The sequence below is a fragment of the Lutra lutra genome, chromosome 4 (genome assembly GCF_902655055.1).
Source record: "Lutra lutra chromosome 4, mLutLut1.2, whole genome shotgun sequence".
NCBI lineage: Eukaryota > Metazoa > Chordata > Mammalia > Carnivora > Mustelidae > Lutra > Lutra lutra.
In genome coordinates this window covers 54691194-54712624 of record NC_062281.1, presented here as the reverse complement: position 1 = coordinate 54712624, position 21431 = coordinate 54691194, and the positions used below count along the sequence as shown (strand labels likewise).

Genomic DNA, 21431 nt, shown 5'->3' with positions numbered 1-21431 from the left:
TTGATCTTGGGGTTGTGAGTTTGAGCCCTACATTGGTTTTAGGGATTATTTAAATAAATAATTTTCACCAAGAAAGATTCTAATTCTCCTTTTATTCCCACTTAAGTCAAACTACCTATTTCTGACCTTGAAAATGGCAGCTGTCAATTCCATAGGGGCCTGACATTAGCGAACCAGGATGCCTTCCTTTGGAAACCCAATCAAACACATGCAAGCCTGTCTACTTGCTCTCTGGCAGCAGGACACCCTCCCTGATCCAGCTGGAAGAAATGAACTTCAAGACCCTCTTTTCCTCTTAACGTTTTTATCATCTTTTCTCTTTTGCTCATAATTGAGTGGTTGCTGACTTAAACTATAAACCTGATTCCTAATACATTTTTTTAAGTTTTAAAATCAGTGCAAACTTTAGGAGAAGGTTGGCATTGTGGCCTCCCTCCTGCAGCGCCACCCTGCTGCACTGTCAGAGCCCTGGAGGGCTAAAATTCATTAAAGATCATTATCAAACCTCAAACATTGACAGAGCGTATGCAGAAAAATGCTCATCACAGTATTGTTTATGATTTTTTAGATGTCAAAAAATGAAAAACTGCCAAGAATGTTGTGCTCTGCATAGCTTCCGCATCATGATTCTGAAGAACATTTAGTAACCAGGGAGATCTCATTCTATAGAACAGAACCCCAAACTGTAAGTAGACTGTGATCACAACTACGCCAACAAGAACTGATGGAAAAGGGAAGGAAACATATTAAAATGCTAACAAAGGCTGCATTACAGGAGTAGAACAAAGGGTGATTATTTTTTCTTCTCTCATTTTTCTCTACATTCTGTGAAGGTGATTACATAATTGCTAATAAAATTATTTAAAACAATCGTTAAATACTTAATAGTGCTTGAATCCGGCAGGAGAGAACCGAGATCATTTAAAGCTATAGGCTAAAATGAAGTGACACGTAAATATGGAGAAAGTCTTGACAGGGGGGGTCCCTCTTTTGTCATTTTACCCACATTCAAGAGGCACACAGAGGTGACTTTTATCAGTGGACAGACTCTCCTTACAAATAAACTCTACTCCTATCCTTCAAAAGAGTCTTTGCCTGACTTCCCATCCTCAACTCTTCATACAACCTGGAATTAACATAAGGCATTCCGTTTACAAGCAGGAGTGCAAAATGTTTTATTTTTTAATTTAGAAAACAGCAAATGCACATCAGAAATTGCAAAGCTGTTTTTGAGAAAACAAGATTCCACCAACGTGAAGAGGTATGAAGAATATATGAAGATGTAATACTGACAGAGGTAAGGCTGATTTTGAGGGGAAAACCTTAAAACTAGTATAAGACAGCCAGTAAGAAGTGGAAGTGGAATCTGCAAAATAGATATAGTTGAAACCCAAACTTTATAGACAAGTGCTGATATAAACAAAAGTTAGATTATAGACTAAAGTCAGGTTAACTTGGATGGGGATGATTGGGAGAAAGGGGGTATTCTGGGTTTCCAAGGTACACTGGGGTTGCATACCTACCGCCTTTTTGACTTGTTCTTCTGTCATAAGAATGTTATTAAGCTGCAGTTTACATGTGTACTTAGAACACAAATTGAGATTTTAGAGATTATCAAGAAGTTCTTGCTCTCTCCCCTTATTTGAACAAGGGGAGTTTTTTTTTTCCTGTTTACACAAGTGTAATCTTGAATGGTTTTTGTTTTCCTGTTCATTACAAACTTTTGTTTAAAAGAGTATTCAAGGGCACTAGGGTGGCTCAGTCGGTTAAGCATCTGCCTTTGGCTCAGGTCATCATCCTGGGTCCTAGGACTGGCTCCCTGCTCAGTGCAGTCTGCTTCTCCCTCTGCCCCTCACCCCACTCTCATGCTCACTCTCTCTCTCTCTCTCAAATAAATAAATAAATGAAATCTTAAGAAAAAAAAAAGAGTATTCTAGTTACAAGTAACTATGAACTGATTAATGCAAAATTTATATAAAATGGTGTTTAAAAATGTTCTTTGGGCATTTTACCCTGCATGCCCCTAAAATAATTCCATCAAAAGTTTCTATTCACTTCCCAAATGTGAAAACCAACATTTCTAAAATTCTGGCTGGTATCTTCTGGGCTCATCAATATTATTTGCATATACGTGGAATAAAAACAAAGGACAAATAATATTCTCTGTGCCTTGCTTGAAGCCAAATTTTTTCTGGAGTATCATTAAAAATTATCATTCTCTTAGGAAATCCATTTCGTAGTCCAATAGTATTCCATGTAGACATGTGTTTGTAGTAGTTTTTTTTTTTTAACAATTTATTTATTTATTTTCGACAGAGAGAAAAAGAGCACTTGGGGGAGGGGCAGAGGGAAAGAATATCGAGCAGACTCCTCAATGACTGCAAAGCCCAATGCGGAGCTCAATCTCACCACCCAGAGATCATGACCTGAGCTGAAATCAAGAATTGGACAATTAAGGGACTGAGCCACCCAGGTCCCCCATTCTTTGTTAATATGGTTATAAGAAATTCTTCACAAAGTAACCAATTGGGTATAATAAACCCTTTATCCATTCTCATTCCCACAACCATTTCTTTTTCTCTTTATTGATTGAGAAAGAGCATGTGAGCAGGGAAGGTACAGAGGGAGAGAGAATCTTTTTTTTTTTAAGATTTTGTTTATTTATTTGAGAGAGAGAGAGAACACACAAGCAGGGGTTAGGGGCAGAGGGAGAGGGAGAAGCAGATGCCAAACTGGGGCTCAATCCTAGGACGCCTAGACCACGACCCAAACAAAAGCAGACACTTAACAGACTGAGCCACCCAGGCGCCCCTCATTTCTCTCTTTGACACAAAAGTATAAAATACTTGTTTGCAAAATATATCTTGTTAATGCTTCTAAAAATTCCTCTTCTCCTTCCTTATGTAAGTAATTCTAATCAATTTTTCCTCATACCTTAGGAGCAACAATCACCCTACACCCCCATAAAGAAAAAAAGACCCATGAATTGGGGGCTTCCAGTTTTTTCCAATGGCAGTTCCCATGATCAGGACTCTAGATGTGATCTACATCAATTATTTAACCAACGACTATTAGAATCTAGCAAGCACATGTTTGTCATTCAACTGTTACACATGATTCAAATATGAGCCAAATCCTTTGGACATGATTCATACATGGATCAGGTGCTTTATTCACACCTACTTTTAACAGTAATCCTTCCTAATGCTCTAATTTTATGATATAATTTTAGTAGTGGAATTACCCTGGAACAACTCAAAATTATATAACTAATTACATTTAGCTTCATTTCTAATTACTGTTTAATCTCAGCCTCTCAGCCTGATGCCCCAGCAAAAATCTGGTACACAGAATGGCAGTCATGGGTGGGTGGAGAGGCCTTTCCAGCTTGCTGATTCACACAGACTCACTAAACATATAAATTGTATTTATTTTTGCTAAAAAGTCTCAAGGTTAGTCCCGTGTATGCCATTTCCTTAGACTTGAGGGTTTGGAGAAGTTAAGGGATGGAGAGTGGAAGGAACTCTCTTCAGCAATTCCTAATTATATTTCCTTTATCACTCATTTTGAAACAGTTTAATTGGTATAATTTTTTTTTAAGTTCCTGTGGTCATATGAGTTTGGTTTATGTTGGATTAAAAAATTAACTAGGTTCTTTACCATAGAGGTTCTTGATCTTTAATATGTTAATATATGTTGTGGATCTCCAAGAGATGGGATATAAAATGTTTCCCAAACTGTTTTGAACAGAGAACACCGTCTCCTTTAAAGAGCAACAGCTTCATTAAGGTGTAATTTACATGCCATGGAAAAATTCACGTGTTTTAAAGGTACAATTAAATGATTTTTAGGGAATTTACACACTTGTACAACCACTGCTAACCAAGTTCAGAACGTTTTATCACCTCAAAAGCATTCCTTGTTCTCATTTGCCATTACTTTGAATACCTACCTTCAGTCCCAGGTGAACACTAATCTATTTTCTGTTTATGGACGTGCCTCTTTTAGAAATTTCATATAAATGGATTCATGCAATATTTGGTTGTTGTGTCTAGCTTCTTTCACTAAGCATAATGTTTTTGAGGTTCATCCATTTTATAGCATCTATCTACTGATAGATAGATGCTATTTATTTTTAGATAGATGTCATTTATTTTATTGACAAATAATATTCTATATGGATATACCTCTTTTTTATCCATTCATGAGTTCACAGGCATTGGACTGTTTCCACTGTGAACTTTGGCTATTGTGAATAGTGCTACTGAACATTCATGTCTTTGTGTGGACATAGGTCTTTATTTCTCTTGGATGTATACTTAGGATTAAAGTTGTGAATGATACAATAAGTTTATGCTTAACTTACAAACAGTTTGGGAAACCCAAACTGTCTTCCAAAGTAGCTGCACTATTTTGCATTCCCACCTGCAGTAGGAGTTCCAATTTCCCCACACCGTCACCAACTAGTCTTCTTTGCTCTGCCCAGTGGCATCTCAGTTCTGGTTTTGATTTGATTTCCTGATAGCCAATAATACTGAGGAGCTTTTCATGTTATCTATTGGTCATTCATGTATCTTCTTTGCTGAAATACCTATTGAAATGTTTTGTTCATTTTTTAAATTTTAAAATGGGTTAATTCCTTATTATTGTGTTGCTAGAGTTCCTTGTATTCTGGATACAAGACCTGAAACAAATATGATCTGCAAATATCCTCTCTGTGGCATATATTTTCCCTTTCTTAATGGTGTCTTTTTAAGCACCAATATTTTTAATTTTGATAAAGTTCAACTTACTAAATCTTTTCTTTTATGGCGTCTGCTTTTTGGGTAATATTTATGAAAGTCATGAAGATTTTCTATGTTTCTTCTAAGAGTCTTATCATTTTAGCTGTCACAATTAGGTGAATGATTCATTTGTAGTTAAAATTTTGAGAGTGATGGGAGGTAAGGGTTTAAATACATCTTTTTGCATCTGGATATCCAATTGTCCCAGCACCATTTGTTGAAAAGACTATCCTTTCCCTACTGAATTGCCTTGGCACCTTTGTTGAAAATCAATTGAGCATAAATGTAAGAGTCTTTAATATGTTAATGTATGTTGTGAGTCTCCAACAGGGAGGATATAAAATGCTTCCCAAAATGTTTTTAACAAGGATCCTACCCGCACCACCACCCCCCCAAGCTCTTTCAAACACAGGCTTTCACACAGGTTCTCACTGCTGTCCACAGAACAGACTTCAGGGAATGCTTCTCTAAGGTGCTCAGGGCTCTAACTTTTACTTGGAATGTTACTGCTTGTTTTTTAGAGGCTAGGAGGTGGTTTAAAGCTGCAAACCAAAGACATAATTTCTAGCAATATGCTTATAGTAAGTACAGTAAGACATCTCATTACACAGAAATGTATGGAAAGGCTGTAGAAAACACTCGTTCCTGAATTAGGTCCATATTTTATGCATATATGGTAATAAAGGGGAGTTTTCTTACAGGCAAAATGGATGAACTTTGGAAGCAGAATTTTGCAATTGTGTGTTTAAAATTTCAGGGCAATGCATCTTGCTTGATCATGACATCTCATAGGAGTAAACATCAGTATCCAGGTGTCAAGACTGATTTGTATACACCTCAGCATATACAGATACTCATACATACAGACACACATGCATATATACATATATAAACACATATGTTAAAGATATATTTTTTCCTTTATAAAACCAGTAGATTTTGTCTTAATGTTCTTATTTAACCAAATATAATGTAAAATGCTGAATAACTGGGTCTCCTGGGTGGCTCAGTCAGTTAAGCATCTGCCTTCAGCTCAGATTATGATCGCAGGGTCCTGGGATGGAGCCCAAGCTCTCTCCTCAGCGGGGAATCTGCTCCTCCTTCTCCCTCTGCCCCTTCCCCTGCTCTTGCTCTCTCTCTCAAATAAATATATAAAATCTTTTTTTAAAAATGTTAAGTAATTGCTTAAGTAACCTTCTTAAAATGATAGTACTATCACTTTAGCATTCTATTACTACAACAAAAAACCTTAGTACAAAAATAAAAAGGGAAATTAAAATTAGTATCTTTTAATCACTTTATATTTATCTAAGAACAAGAAAAATACAGATAAAGTTCAATGACGGGGGGGAAAAATGTACAAACGTTTTGATGAGGGAGAATGTGTCATCATAAATCTAGAAAAGCAGACCAAAAGACCTTTGTCAGTGCTTTGCTCACAGAGCCTGGTGAATGTTGTGGACCCACTGACAGGGAGATGATCCCAGTGAATGCCTGGGGTGCTGGACTCCTCAGAAAATGACAGTATAAGCCAAACACATTGGTGTTCTATCAGTGCACGCTGAAGTGCAATCAATGACCTTAAACTGACGTGCAGACTTTCTAACCAGGCCTCCTCCTGCTAGTGATTTAGTGGTTCTTTCTAGAGCATAATGCTGTTTCTTAATATTTAAGATGGCATTATCTTGCTTTATCCATCAAAAGTGATCCTATACAGAAGTTTCCAAATAGACCACAATAGTATATTTCTTTTGGATATTCTATTCTTCCGCATATCTATAGAAAATCTCTTTTCTTATAAAATTCTAGCCATAGTTAGGGCAGCATGCAGGACACTAAACACCTCTTCCCTCCCTTTGTCAGTGTTTGTGTTCCATCTACTTTTGAGGCTTAATGACCCTCACCCATTTTTATTCTCACTTTACTTTTTAAGTAACCTGAGGGTTCATCTTCATTTAAATCTCAAATCTTTTTCGCAAATGGATGTAATTTAGCAACTAATTTAGGAAATTTTACTAGTATTTTATTCTTTCATTTGTTACCTGAAACCATGCTGGATGTTTGCTCAGCATTTTAAGATTTTTTTTTTCCATGATACTCGGAAACTTCCAGGCTACTTCCCCCCCCCCCACCCCCAAGGAGGCCATTTACGGATTTTGGGTTTAACTATTTTCTCTTTTCTCTTTGGCTTGTGTGTGGCTCATTTTTTTCTTCGGCTACGTTTTGCTTACCTGAGAAGCCCTGTCGTCGAAGGAGAAGTGCTGTGCGAGGACTGTACCAAGTTAAACACTTACAGCTCTGCCCTCCATGACCTTGCCAACCTCGGGCGCGCGGTGGGCGGACGTTGATGACGTCACGGCCCATCTGCTCTGGCCCGTCAGAGGGTTAAATTCCTACCTCCAGGCCTCCCGGCTGTGGGTGGGTCCTGGATGGAGAAAGTAATGGCTTTCATGAACCTCTCGGGCATCCACGTTTCGCTGGTAGGGGAAATCTCTTCTCAGCCCGGCCCCCAATTCTGCTAAAGGCGAAAATAAAACTTCGCTCCCATCTGCGCAGCTGGGCAGTTTCAGAACGAGTAAGGGCAGAAGGCGGCTCAGAGCCTGGTGCAAACAGGAAGCCATTCCCCTGGAGCTAGAAATGAGGACAGGAATTCACATGTCTTTCTCAGGAGTATCAAAATCTGGGCGATTTTCCTCCCCGAAGTAAGCTGCCCTAAAATGAATCAACAAAGCTGCCGCCCAGGAATTACCCTCGAGCGTGCTCCCCTCTAGGGGACAGGAGAATTTGGATAACATGGGAGGAAGAATCCATTCAGTGATGGGGATTATTCTGCTATAGACCTGGATAAGGTTTTTGTGAGAGCGAAGAGGAATTGAAAGTGGACATATTTGGGGATACGTGGGTGGTTCCGTCTGTTGAGCGTCTGCCTTCAGCTCAGGTCATGATCCCAAAGGTCCTGGGATTGAGTGTCTGCATGGGGCTCTGCTCAGCAGGGAGCCTTCTTCTCCCTCTCCCTGCTGCTCCCCATGCTTGTGCGCTCTCTCTCTCGCTCTCTCATTCTGACAAACAAACACTCTTTTAAAAAAAAAAGAAAATCGATATATTTGTAGTCTTATATAAACCAGATATTGTAGAATGCTTGTAGTTCTTATTCAGCAGCGTTGGTGCAATCATTGCCACATCAGTTACTCCTTTGGTTATCTTTATAAAGCTCTGATGTAAAGAACTCCTACCCTGTTGTTACAGATAAATATCTGGGCTGGTGGAGCTCCCATATCACTGTAAGTAACCAGTAGGCTGTTTTCAATCTGTTTACTCCAGTGCTACATTTTGCACGTACAATAACAAATACAATCAATAAATGATGACATGGGTAGAAACAATATCGTAAATTGACAGTGTATTCCTACTTAATTACTTGCACTCTTCACATCTCCATTCCTTCTATTTACTTTGCAAAGAGAAAAGCCCTTTGAACCCAAACATTCACCAATCCCAATCTTAGACAAGTCACAGAAGAGGCCAAAGGGAAGCAAATCTCTCAGCATCTACTTTAGCATAAGTAGAATTGCAGGGAGTAACCCACTCAGGAGCAGTTAAGCAGAATTGGCAGTTTTCCCCACACAGCTAAAAGACTTGACTCAAAAAACATCTTCACACAGACATTCAAAATGTAAGTACAGTCTAGTTACTAAATTGAATGTGAGTGATTTTTAAATTGTTCATACAACTTCCCTCCTGTAGATTCTCCTTAATTACCTTAAATGAATGTGTACATTTTGATTAAATAAAAAGGAGGAAAAGAGAGGTAGGTTGTGAAATGAACAGAAATAGAGGCACCTATTCTGCAATGAACAGAAATAGATATACCTATTCTGAAAGTGTCTTAATACTCTGGGAAATTTTTCAGAGGGAGAGGCGATTAAAGGAGGAAAGATTCCCATGCTAGGTTAAACTGTTATTTGCTTAGATATATTTGGGATGGGAAAAAAATCACATTTACTTATAACCAACTTACTGATACTTCTTCTGAAGCATAGTCTGTTGTTGTTTTTTAACTTTTAGAAGTGTGGACAGAAATGTCTTTACTGATCAGAAAATGAATTTTAGTATCTAAAAGCAGGGAATGCGAGAATATCTACAAAATGAGGTTCATGGTTGTAAAACTTGGATTTCAGAGTATTGCTTGAAAGGCTAGTAATCTCTATATGTGTATATCACCTTATAATCACTTGCCGTCTGTCTGAACCAGTTCTTAACCTCTTAACCTTGCACTGCTCCGGGGAACTATTATGGTTTTTATGCAAGGAAAATAAGTTTATTCCAAAGGCTAGTGAATAGGTTTTGAAACCTCAAAGTTCTGCATAGAAACTAAAAGGAACTCTCTTGTTTGAGAAATTGTGGTGAATTAAAGATGTCTGCAAATTCTTTATCACCACCTCCCCTACTCAGAGGTGGAATTTATTTCCCCTCCCTTTGATTATTTGCTCTGGGACTATTTAATTAATAGAAGATGGCACAGGGATGGTATCCCAGCTGTAGGCTTAAGCCTTAAGAAGCCCTGAAGGGGACCACCTGAGTGGCTCAGTGGGTTAAGCCTCTGCTTTGGGCTCAGGTCACGATCCCAGGGTCCTGGGATCAAGCCCAGAGTCAGACTCTCTACTCAGCGAGCCTGCTTCCCCCCACCCTCTCTCTGCCTGCTTGTGATCTCTCTCTGTCAAATAAATAAAAATTTAAAAAAGAAAAAGAAGCCTTGAAGGTTTCCATTTCCTGTCTCTTTTGGAAGCCCCAAACTACCACACATAAGCCCAGCACGGAGAGGGAGGGTGCTCAGCCCGCTGACCTGGGCCAGGGTGGCCCGGGGAGCTCCGATGATGCCTCCGCCATCCTTTGGAAGACACCAAAGGAAACCAGACACACTGTTGTTGAGCTGTCAACCCACAGAAGCTAGAAAGCAAACAAAGTGGCTGTCATTTTAAGCCACTAAGTTTGGGGAAATTTGTTCTGTAGCAAAAAAAATAACCGAAATAGAAAGCAAGCCATTCACTGTCACCTATAACTCTTGGTTAAGAGTGAATGGCTTTGTTTTATTGGATGGGCAGCTAGGCGTGCTTCTCTAGATTGGGTTTTGATGATTTACTGTGATTCACAGGGGGCTCCGGCAAGGGTTCCTGTAGTTAGGGAAGATGGGGAGATGGGGGTCAGAAAAACACTGCAGGGACGCCCAGATGGCTCAGTCTGTAGAGAAAGCATGTGATGCTTGATCTAGGGGTCGGAAGTTCGAGGCCCGCATTGGGTGTAGAGATTACTTTAAAAAATAATAAATAAAATCTTTAAAAGAAAAAGACAAGACAATGCAGGGAGTTGAGTGGGGAGAAGGGGGTAAGGGATGACTTTCTAAGCCTGGGATGTTGGCGGCAGACGTGAGGACCCAAATAAATTCTGTGAAAGAAACCAATGATTCTAAGGCAGAGTGTTAGGTGGGGTGTGTGTGTGTGTGTGTGTGTGTGTAAAGTAAATGCATAATTATTCAAAAAAATGTTTATTCATATGCCACATGAATTACATACTCTATCACACTTTTGAAAATGCTGCCCGAAATAGCACCCTTTTTATGCCTCATGGCTCCTTCTAAAGAAGTCCTTCAGGAGAAATTAAGTACATAGGTATTTTCCCATTTTTAAAAAGCTGACATATGTTTTCTTACATAAATCTTTGTTCATCCCTTTATGTGGCAGTTACCTTTAGCCCCATCAACACAATTAGACAGACACACATGGAGACACACAACACACACACAAACATGCATTCTTAAATAGGAAGACCTTTTTAATTGGCAAATATGAAGAAAAATGGTCAACTTTTAAAATTAGGTGCATCTATTTGATATCAATTCTGGGGGGGGGGAATAAATGTATTCATATTTTCAAATATGTAAACATAAAACTGCATAATCTAAAAATTGCATATCATTTTTGATTCACAAAATCGTTTTAGCATTTATTAAGTTGAGATTTCATCATTAGCCTTTTCAAAAAGAATCAGAAAGAGGGTATGTTCCCTGGACAAAAGAAAGCTACTTTTGATTTCAGAAAATTCCATTTCTATCAACCTATTGAAACCTTGGGTTATGATCTCATGAGCATGTTATTTTGCCTGAAAGAAAGACCCATTTCTTTGAAGCCCAATGTCTTCCTTTATCAAATGGGTATTTACCTGCTTGAGAGCAGGATCACTGGTATGAGGTTAGCCATGTTTAAGAGCTCAATAAGCTGCAGAAGAGAAGAGCTTGCCTGGGTCTTAAAGATTTAATAGGTAGTATTTTATTTTGTAATTTTAAAAACAGTTTATTGTTGAGACTGTTTCTTCCCTTATACAGTGGTTACAAGAGCATTTACTCAAAATTCTTAAGCAGTTAATTATTTGGGTTGTTTTTAAAAATGCTTAGATTTTTTTTTAAAGATTTTATTTATTTATTTGACAGAGAGAGAGATCACAAGCAGGCAGGGAGGCAGGCAGAGAGAGGAGGAAGCAGGCTCTCCGCAGAGCAGAGAGCCCGATACGGGGCTCGATCCCAGGACGCTGGGATCATGACCTGAGCCGAAGGCAGAGGCTTTAACCCACTGAGCCACCCAGGTGCCCCAAAAATGCTTAGATTTTTTTTAAAAAATTGTATTTAGTCTGAGGAATTCCTATCTATCCCTTTTGTGTTTTCTTATATGATGAGTTTCTCCTGTTCTTTCTATATATTTACCATGGAATTGTGAGAATTTAGAGCTTCAAGTAGTCACGGAAATCACTTAGTTCTTATCCAAACATTCAATTTGGTAATGGTGGCCCAGAGAGAGTTATTTTTGCATGTGATTTCTCTAGAAGATCCCATTTCTCTGATCTCTTTCAGCAGAGAAGGGTTCATTGTGCCCTAAAGGTGGGCAGCATCCCAAACAGCATCCCTGGCCTTTCTTGTCAGCAAAGCGTCTCCAGAATGCAGAAAGACTTGACTGAGACCTCGTCATCCAAAATTCTGCTTCTCGGAATATCTGTACAATGGCACACATGCACCAGCAGGAGTCCATCAGTAACAGTTGCCCACTCCGAGCTAAGACATAGGCTGGTGATATTCCTGCAGTTCCTCTTCTTATTTTGTGACTTGGTCCCCAACATACTTGGGTGGGAGGCAGCATGTTACAACTGGAAAAGCCCTATACACAGAGTTCAGCCACAAATGTTCACTCCAGGCAAGGCACTTAACATCTCTAGTTCTTAATGGAAGGGATCAGATGATCTCTAAAGTAAAAGAAAAGAAAAGAAAAAAGGAAAGAAAGAAGGAGGGAAAGAAAGAAAGAAAGAAAGAAAGAAAGAAAGAAAGAAAGAAAGAAAGAAAGAAAGAAATGCTTAATCTAATCCTAAAAAAGGAGACTAATTTTTTTTATCACTTCTCTTTTTAAAAGAATATACTGTACTTGATTGCACTGCAAAAATTCAGCCTTCCTTCATGCCCCTTAATCTGGAGACAAGACTGAAGTGGGAATTCACGGAAGAGCAACGTTCTCTTTGTGCTGGGTCTCTTTGAGTTGTGAACTTGGGGCTGGGGAAAGCAGAGGACACATTATTATTTCTAAAGTAGTGAGAGTAAGTAGCAGTTAACATGAAATAAAGGGGAAAAGTATACTTCAGAGAATCTAGAAGTCATGATATGAGGAGTTAAAGCATGATGTGGAAAGCCACAGGGAATTTGTAGGAGACTGCCTGCCTGCCCATCTCATATCAGACCCCTTTCTCCCAAGAGAGAACTTTCTCCCCATTTAAAATCAACATTCTCAATGACAGATGATAGGCTCTAAGGCTCACACTTGACTGAACTGGATCAGTCACAATTCTGCCCTCATGTTTGGGAATGAGACTCAGTGAGTAGTGTTCCTGGAACTAAGATGATAGAAATTGAGCTTTTCTGTGACCTCATCCAACACGTGTTCATAGGAGCAATAAAGCAGGTCTGCAGAGGTGGAAAGTTAAGAGGCTTAATGAAGAGAAATAGAGACAAAGGGCAGAAATGGGGAGGGTGTTCTGCCTCACTCCTGGTGACTTTCAGGTTTGGGACCAGGTCCCTGCTGGGGTCCTGGGTGCACTTGCCCTCAGACCATGAAGTATCCCTATGTCCCTGAAACCCTACAACAAACTCCTAAGGGTAAGCATTCTTAAGGCAATATACAAAAAGGGGCAGGAACATTCTTGTCTGGTTGAAGGTAACGCGAAAAATAGGTACAGATAAAACACATCCTTAGTCTGGAAGTTCGGTTCTTAGACAAAAGATAGAAGGGTAAATCCCAGAAAAATTGAATCTGTCAGCTTCACAGGGTCTTTACCCAGCTATCCTGTATCCCCACACCCGAATCTCTCCTCCTCTTCAATGCTCCTCAAGGTTGGATCCTTCTTAACTCAAACTGCTGAGAAGTCACCACCTCAGGCAAGTCTTTCCTCCCCAACCCCAGTCTCTCTTCCTGATTTTTCCTCAGATCATAAAGAAATAGGCTAATGATTTCCAAATTAGCAGATTCCACAGAAGTATTAACATTGCCTTCTAGCTTTATTTCAACTTTCAGCTAATGAATTAACTAAGAATTTTTCTCTTCCATTCTCTTTCATTCCACCTCCTCAGCAATGACTATCCCCTCTGTTCTATTAGGCCAAAACGTTCAGTTCAAAACTGAAAACTGTAGTCAGTCCTCTGGGTTTTTCTAAGCACACCTGGATGCCAAGAGATAGCCCCTGCTTTTCATCTGATTCTGGGTAAAAGAGATGACATTATCTAAGTCTCCCCTCCACAAGGAAGGCCAGGAACTCCAGCCTGTCTGAGGCGTCCTGCAATGGCGTGAGTAATTAAAAGAAGACGGCGAGCTGAAACGTACTTGTCCATGTGTACTTTTTTTTTTTAATCATTTTTTTAAAATTTTTTATTTTCAGCATAACAGTATTCATTGTTTTTGTACCACACCCAGTCCATGTGTACTTTTCGTGGGGAGTCTGGGAAGGGTTCCCCTCCACCCCCATTCAGTAATCACTATGCTGGAAGGATGAGGAGAGAAGCCAGCTGGAACTCCACCTTGCCATTGAAGATGTGGGCGACCTTGGGTCAGTTACTTGGCTTCTCCAATCCTCACACTTCTTACCTGTATAATCAGTACAATATTAATGCATCAGGTAGCTGGGTCAATAAGGAGGATCACAGACAGTGGGTATAATTTTACTGGCCAGCATCAAGTACACAAAAAAAATGTCAGATGTCCTTTTTATCTAGGCAGAAAGCCCACATGGATACTCGAGGCTGTCACTGTTGTCCTCATTCGGACTTCTCTGCTAGCCCAGCTCTCATCCCATGTCTTATCTTCTACCCCCTGACATAATTACAACTTTTGCTAAACAAACTGTCCTACCCAATGAATTGTTTTCTAAGGCGGCAGTACCATGAGTTGCACTGTATCAGGCCTTTTTTTTTCTTTTCCTCATTCTAATGAGCTCCAGATACAGGGTTGCTTTTATTTTTCCAAGAAAATATATTGCTTCCTTTCTATGTGAATAGCACAGATGCTTAGAATTATTTGGTGATCAATACTAATTAGGTATTCTGTTCAGTGGATGTTTAATGCTTTCATTGGAGACTTTCATCTAGTCACTTTGAATTGGTTAACCCAAACTCGATATTGATTGAATTGTCTTTTTGTTTGAACTCTTTAGTGAGGGGAAAAAAACAACATTCAGTTGTGTTCTTTTAAATTTCAAACCTAAAAATCAGTCTGTGGATATAAAAAGGAAAATCAAGGCATGCAATCATATTATGGTAAGATGTTGCTTATGAATTCAATTAAAATTTAATTGAACTTAAAGAAATTCCATTTTTTTATGGAGACAAAAGCTAGAATCCTGTGAAAAATTCTTATAGTCTTTCTCTACCCCTCTCTGTTTTCTTCATTCTTCTTTTCTTTTCTTTTTTTTTTTTTCCATTCTTATTTTCTAATAAATCTTATTCAGACTTGAGACCCTACTGGGAAATTTCACTCTTAGTTTTGGGAAATGTCAGTTACCAGTGGTGGGAATATCAGAATATCTAAGCAAGAAAAAATAATTTCTTCTCTCTCACATGTGTTAAAAATAGCCACAGGGTATTCCCCCCACCCCCACCACCAATTCTGTAAAAGGAAAAAAAAAAAATCACCTTTGGACTTAAGTTAGTGAGGAATTATTTTCCTAGGGGAAAAATCTTTTTAGAAAATTAAAAGAAACAAAACGATTTGAATTGCTCTCAGTCTAGGCAGAAGGACAGGGTTGGTCAGTGGCATCTGCTTAGGCAGAGCACAATGGGCCCCACTTTCCTCCCTTGCTCTCCAGGCCTTTGGACAGGCACAGGCAGGCCACCAGGGAAAATGGCTCTGGCCATGAGAAATACCCTCCCCCTCAACCCCTTTCAGCTTTTCAGTGGGAAGAAGAAGGAAGAGTAAATCCATACTCTGAAACTTCCTAGAGGTCTGGCCTCTTAGGCTGGGGTCTCATCCCATCCCCAGTGAGTCAACTGAAAGGTCAAACTTGACCCCTAAGCCAAGCCAGCCAAGAAGAGCTTCTCCATCTAGTTCTCAGCCTAAAAAATGGGCTCAACAACCTTACTGGTCCTCTCCCCATCTCTCCCCCATCCTGAGCCCTGCCCATTTTTAGCTCCCAGCATTACTGACCCTGCACAGGGAGAAGTTAGATCTTGGCTTGCTTTTGTCCCAAATGTTCCGCTTTTGTTTCTTTTCCACTCCTTTCCTCCAAAGCCCACAGCTGTGTTCTTCCCCTAGCTAAGCCAAGTGAAGGACTGACTGTAGGACCGATTTAGACAGAAGACACTACTAAAATCTTTTGCCTTTGCAAAAGATTTTAGTAGTGGGTATATTCTTGTTACCCATTTATAGAGGCTGAATTTGGCAGAAAATGCTCAAGCTCCACTTGACTTTGAATGTACAAACATCAGGTAGCGCTTAGTGTACTCCTCCTAACTCGTAGGTGCCTAAGAGTTTAAAATTGTGGTCAGATATTACAGAGAAAATAAGGAAGTCAAAGTATAAGGAACAGGACAATCCCAAACCTGGGGAACCTGCACACAGGCTGTGTACAAAGAAAAGGACCCAAGGCAAGGGTAACTAAAATAAAACCACGTGTGTGGTTCACAGATCCTTAAATTTTATAGGCTTCCATGACTGTCACCTTTCCAGCTCTGAACCACAGACTCAACTGGAAATTACCAGGAGGTATTCAGAATTCCAAATTAACTTCCTTCGGCAGATCCCTCCTCCCCTAAGTAGGAGCAAGTGCAAATAAGGCTATGATCAGGAAACTTTCCTTAACTCTTGAAGACATTGCCGCGCTGCTGCTAAAGCACTAGCTGCCCAGGACTCTGGCCAAAGTTCCCTTGATGATAGGCTAGCCCTTGATTATCCTCCAGCTGAGCAAGGGGCTCGTGCCACGGCCAACATGACTTGTTGCAAGTGGATTAACGCCTCTGAGGAAGTTGACACTTGCCTACCTAGCATTACTGAACTAGCCAACTGACTTCAGAAAGTGACTCCTTCAATGGGGTCTTTCTTTGATCTGTTTGATCTGAGTTGGTCTGGGTAATAGGGACTGTGGCTTCAGGGGGCCCTCCAGACTTTGGATATTATTCTGCTTATAGTCATTCTAATAGTCTCTGTGCTTCACTGTGTTCCCTTGAAAGCTTTCGATGCACCTATGTGACCACTGGTGAGCAGACAAATGATCTTCTTCTGCCTAGGACACCAAAGAGAGGATGATTAAACAGCCAACTATGGGAACAAGGCCTCCGTACCCTAACTGTGTCTTCCAGTCTAAGAGCCACCCTGACTCCAACATCAACAAGAAGTGTTGGTCCGGACTGGTGCTAATACCTTACTTTCTGATTATCGGTCTCAGGACCGCTGACTAGAGGTGGAAGGACTCCCATGACATTGCTCCTGGCAAATAGTGCACAATTTTGTTCGCGAGCAGAGTTAAATATAAGGCCAAGATCTTTCTTGTTGATGTTGGGCTCTGAAGACTGGCTTCCCATTCTCCCTCTTAGCACTGAAGAAAGGAACAGTTTGGTTTACAGAACAAGAGCAAATTGCCAAACTCAGAACGAATTTCAACTGAAGAGGCTAAGGAGATACGTGATATTCCCTGTTAACATCCTATTACTTCTGAGGGAAAGGGGCTTAGCATGGCAAGCAGGTGTCTTTGCTATATATCTCTATTTCAAAGTGGTTCCCCATTCCATTTCTTCCTCCTTGATTTAGAACAAGTTTGCAGATAAATAGTTTTGAATGCAATATAAGAACAATGCAAAATAAGAACATATTTACAATAAAATCATTGTAAGAGGAAAAAAATCCAGAGGACTGATCAAAAGAGGGAATTGATAAAGTTAATTAGTATTGTGACTCACCTGACAAATATAGACCTAAGTTAGCTTGCATTTATGAGAAACACCTGTCAAGGAAACCTAACAGGCACCAAATCAATCCTAACCCTAAGCCTAACTCTATCCTAGAAAATAGCACCGGCTAGCCTTATAAGGAAATCCTTAGTCTCCTAGTCAATCTTGCCCTGTTTCCGATTTGCTTCTTTTAACTCTCTACAAAAACCTGCTTTTGGGGGCACCTGGGAGGCTCAATCAGTTAGGCGTCTACCTTCGGCTCAGATCATGATCTAAGGGTCCTGGGATGGAGCCCTGCTTGGGGGCTCCTTGCTCAGTGGGGAGTCTGCTTCTCCCTCTGCCCCACTTCCTTTGCCCCTCTCCCCCACTTGTCTCTTGTGTGCACTCTCTCTCTCACTCTCTCAAATAAATAAATAAAATCCTTGAAACTCGCTTTGCCACAAATCTCTTAGGAGAAGCATGTCACTACTTGGAGGGTATTGTACTCCCCCAATTCATGGATTGTTTTCCCTTGACTAAAGCATATAAAATTTTTTACTTAAAAATAAGTATAAGCAACAGGATATAAACAAATTAAAAATAATATGGTTTATTGTTGAATTCAGAATATGTATTTTTAAATATTGCCACAATCTTTAATACATATGCAAAGCTATATTAACACTTTGTGCTTAGTAGATTTAGCCCTGGACGTTTGTTACTTTCTATATTTCTGAAGTTCATAATAACATACACAAATTTATTAGAGGAACATCTTAGAAAATAAGAAAACAGGGGTGCCTGCCTGGCTCACTCAGTAGAGCACATGACTCTTGGTTTTGAGGTTGTGTGTTTAAGCCCTACCTTGGTTGTGGAACTTACTTAAAAAAAAAAAAAAAAAAGACTCATGAATTTACATGTCTACCTAACAACAGAAAAAGTAGATAAAATTGAAAAATTCATAAATATATTTGACCCAAGGTTATATTCGGTGTAATTCTACATAAGATGCAAAAAAAGTCCCATATTGTGGAGTGTGGTCAGGGAACAAACTTGCTCAGTGATGACTAATTTGGGGTCTTTACCCCAGTCCTGCCGACCACTGCTGTGTGAATCTGGGTAGCTTTTATGATCTAAGGCTTACTTTCTTTCTTTTTTTTTTCTTTTTAAGATTTTTAAAAAGATTTTATTTATTTGACAGAGATCACAAGTAGGCAGAGAGGCAGGCGTGTGGGGGTGGGGGGCGGTTGGGGGCGGGGAGCAGGCTGCCTGCTGAGCAGAGAGCCCTATGCATGGCTTGGTCCCCCTGAGCTTTAACCCACTGAGCCACCCAGGAACCCCGTCTTTCTTTCTTTTTTTTTAAGATGTCATTTTAAAGTAATTTCTATACCCAGCAGGGGACTGAAACTCACCACCCTGAGATCAAGAGTCCTAAGTTTTTCGACCTACTGAGTCAGCCAGGCACCTCAAACCTCAGTTTCTTTATCCGTAAAATGATAGAGTATTAGTACTGCCTTCTCAGCTTAAGAAGATTAAATCAAATGCTAGTATCTAGAAATTGCTGAGAATAATGCCTGGAATGTCGTGAGCCCTCAAAAATGTGACATATCCACTGGATGGGAAGCAAAGACTAGAAGTCATTCATTGTATGTCAAAATGAGTGAATATTTAGAGTTTTATAAATATAGTTGGATGTTTGCCTACATTTTTCATTTTTTCTTTTCCGTCAAAGATAGAGTTGAACCCAGATGGGCTATCACATAATTACAAACCTACAAATTTTCCTGTTTCTTTTACATTGGTACCTTATTTGGGATTATGTGGGTAGAAGAAAACAAAAAAATATTCCTTGGTGTAATACCTGAAAACAGGAGTTACAAATTAAGACATCCAGAACAAACAACAAAAGAAAGGCCCTGTCTATATGCACAGAAACAGTGTCCTTTAATGCTTGAGAGGATTTTTTTTTTGACCTTTGCTTTATGAAACATGGACAATCTTACATTTGATTGGTGAATATTCCCCGAATTTTTTTTTTTTAACCATGTTCCCTGCCTGAAAGCTAAACCTATTTATGGTGAGCACTGTTTTTTCAATTAAGTTTATTTTCATTTTCCCATAGGCCATGTTAGCTGAGAACGTCCAAAGTTTATTTTTCTTTCCTTTCCTTTTTAAAAAGGTTTTAAAATAAATTATACAACACTTACATCTATTGGTTTCTTTTGAAATTCTGTGAATTTTTTTTTCTCACACATTTAAGGCCAGGTAATAAAAAGCTATTTTAAAATGCTTTTCATAGAGTAATAGCAATCCATTTTTGCGGTAGACTCTTGGTAAGCAACTTTGTGAAATGTCTTGTGCAAGCCAGTGCTAAACAGATAGTGCTTAAAAATGATGTGTTTGTGACTTGGCTTGTCCCCCAAATTTTCGCCTGGATATCAGAAAATATTGTTTCATTTTCCGAGCTCGGGATTGAGAATGCGTTCTCTCCACGAGGCCCCTCGTGGCTGGGGGGCGGGCGTGTGGAAGGGAGTAGGCTCCAAACAAAATCTCCTATCACCTTTCTAACAGTTTTGTAACAGAAAATACTCTCTGCTGAAAACACTTGGAGAGAGCCAGTCTCAGCTAAGAACTCTCCGCGGCCGCAGCGCGTCCTCTCCGGAGCTTGGCTGGCGGAGCCCCGCTTGCAACCCCTGGGGAGCTTTGCACATCCCGGGAGGACTGCGGGCTGCTCCGGGTCTGGGGAGGCCGCTCTGGGGGCTGGGAGGGTCGGCACAGCAGTCGAGAGGTCCGCCCGTCGAGGGGGAGGGGAGAAGGGAGCCTACGGCCCGCTGCCGGGGCGCCCCACCCGGGCTGGGGGCGGGGGTGCCGAGCGGCGGCTGACCTGCCCTCTCCCCGCCGCTCCGCGCTCCCGCGGCTCCGCCCCGAGCGCGTCTCCCCACCACCACCGCCAGCCGGCGTCCCTGCCCGCCCAGCGTTGCGCCGCTGGCTCCCGCTCCCCCCCCCCACCACCAGGAGTGGGGGCAGGAATTCGGCCAGAGAACCTGGCCGGGGCACAGTGCCCTGGAGGGCTGGGAGGGGCGGCCGAGGGCCGCACCCTCCGCCCCGGCAGCCGCTCGGCTCTTGCCCCTCCCGGGCTCCTGCTCCCCCGCTCCCTCCCTCCCACTCGCGTCCTCTTGGGCACCTCCCCACTCCTCTGGTTCTCCACCTCCCCTGAACTCCACCTCCCCTTCTCCCTGCCCCCCACCCCCACTCCCTTCCTTCTTTCCTCCGCCGCTCCTCCCCTCCGCTCCTCCTGTTTCCCCTCTCCTCCTCGCCTCCTCTGGAGCCCCTTCTCCTTGCTCTCCCTTCTCCCTACTCCCCCCTTCCTCCATGATCCTGTCCCCTCCCTTTCCTCCACCCCAGCTCCTCCAGTTCCCCTCCTCCCCCCCACCTCTCTCTCCAGCCAGCCTCTCCTCTCCTCTGCACCTCCCTTGCTCCCCTTCTCTCGGCTCCCACCATCTCTCGTGTTTTCCTCCCTCCTTCCTCCTCTGTGGCTTTCCCGGTCCCCTCCTTCCTCTCCCTTGCCCCTCTCTCCAGCTCCCCTCCTTCCTTCCACCCCTGCTCCTCTTCCCGGTCTGCGGAGCTCCCACGCGGTTGCTATGGAGGCGCCAGCGGCTGCTAGCTGCCGGGAGGGAGCTGCCCTGGGGCCCCGGGGACGGAGGAGTGACTCTGCCCTGGGCTCTGGCGCCTCGCCCCCCCGGGGCCCGGGAACAAAGAGCGCCCTCCCCCACGTCGGGAGTGCACTGAGACCTTCAGACGCCCCAGGCCCAGAGGCTTAAGACCACCGCGAATCTGCTCTCCTCCAACCTCTGTAGACCGGACCCCTGGGGTCGGAGTGACAGCTGTGCGCCACTGAACTACCTTCCCGGTCCCCCGAAGATCACTCCCGCTCTCCCCATCCCCACCCCCAGCCTGGAGGTGTCAGTGGGGCTGGGGGACGGCCAGATGGCCCCATTTAACAGGACTGTCCCCTTTTGTTGGGGACCGAAGCAGCGTCCAGGCCAATTTACATAGGAAAATGGGGTTTGTGTCCCCAATTCAGTGCAGTGTCCCGACAGCTGGTGGCTCTGTCATCTTGTCAGGACCCCACAGCTTGATGTTTAAAGTGGCTTTATGTGTGCAGATGTGTGAGTGTGAATAGCAATTGATTGGGAACCGGTAGC

The 21431-nt window shown here is 41.7% G+C and overlaps 1 long non-coding RNA gene across 3 annotated transcripts in view; it reads left to right on the top strand.

Moving 5' to 3' along the window:
• The first annotated feature begins 680 nt into the window (after window positions 1-680).
• Window positions 681-21431, top strand: part of LOC125097082 (uncharacterized) — a 32626-nt gene continuing 11875 nt past the window's right edge. For all 3 annotated transcript variants that reach the window (XR_007126487.1, XR_007126488.1, XR_007126486.1), the window contains exons 1-2: window positions 681-789; window positions 1192-1297. This is a non-coding gene — a long non-coding RNA (uncharacterized LOC125097082). The remainder of the gene's footprint in view (window positions 790-1191; window positions 1298-21431) is intronic.